Consider the following 1451-nt stretch of genomic DNA (forward strand, 5'->3'; position numbering starts at 1 on the left):
CTATCTTGACTCTGCTAGTGTCTCATGAGCTATTGGCTTCAACATATATAATCTGTGGGACTTTTATGCTCCACTTTCATGACATTTTATTGATAAGAGTTATACCAGAATTTTGGACAGTAGGTGGCTGGAAATATGTATTCCAGCCCAAGGCAATTTAAACTCATGTCCCCTAGATCAGGTAACACCTAATTAGACTCATAGCAGAGTGGATTATACTTCTAACCAACTCTTTGAAGCTATGTGTCCATATATCAAAAAGCCCTCTGATATATACAGAACTAGGAAAGATTAGTCTGTAGTCCTTGTGTCCTTGTGTGCTGACAAATATATATATTTTTTATCACAATTGTCTCTATGGAAATCATAAAGAAATCTGTAAATGGATGCAGGCAGCCCAGACCTCTGCTTTGAAAATGAGTGCACCAGAGTAAATCAAAAAGTATGACTGTAGTTTCTTGCTCCTCCAGTGAGCTTCTGTGCTGGCACAGCTTCAGCAGCTGCAGTAAAGGTAACCTCTAACATGGTGCTTACAGCCCTCAGCTTGTGAGTGAGAGAGATGAAAGTGAGTTGCTCTGCTAAGAAACAGATTTTCCATTTCTAAATGAGCAGTTGTTTATATAAAGATGGGTATCAGAATCATAAAATTAATTAAATGCACTCAGCTGAAGAGTGACTTGATTCCCTAAAGAATATTGTGCATTTTTGTTAGCTGTGCACACCAATATATTAGAAGGAGGGGGACAACCCAATTTTGAAACTGATCCGGGCAATGTTTGCCCATGAATAATGACAAAGAAGTCAAGAACAGGTAGCCTACATTTTGAATTATAGCTCTTCTTTACACCTGTTCAATTTTTCACAATCCCTATCTAATACCCTGGATGGATTTATCGATAATTCCATTGTAGATAAATCTTTGTAGAGAGGAGACTGTCTTCAGCTGGAGAGGCTAGCACTTTTTAACTAAAGCCTCCCGTGGGTTCAGCTCACCTGACTAACTTTGAAGAAGTGACTTGGTTTCAAGCAGAGGGAAATATGTGGAATGACTCTTAGGTTACCCATGCACCTGATGAAACCTAGCTGGTACAAAAATATTTTTATCCTAATGATCAAAATGGATGGAAATATAGAATGAATTTTTTTTTTTGCTCCCTAAAGATACTGGCTGAGACATACTGACATAACAGTACCAGTAGAAGCAAGTATTTAAGAGTGGATTTTTCATTTTTTAAAGAGGAGACTTTGGACTTCAATCTGTTCCTATTCAAACTTTTAAACTTCATTAGTGGCCAAATGAAATAAAATTCTGCAATAAGACTTTAATTTGGCCTTACACAACATTTTTAGAAAGTCTAAGAACAGATCAGGTTTTATCGTAAATCTGTAATATTCTCTCTGAATTGAATTGTGACATGCGCTCTGGGCCTAGTAAAACAACATAAAATGTA

The sequence above is a fragment of the Molothrus ater genome, chromosome Z (assembly GCF_012460135.2).
Source record: "Molothrus ater isolate BHLD 08-10-18 breed brown headed cowbird chromosome Z, BPBGC_Mater_1.1, whole genome shotgun sequence".
Lineage (NCBI taxonomy): Eukaryota > Metazoa > Chordata > Aves > Passeriformes > Icteridae > Molothrus > Molothrus ater.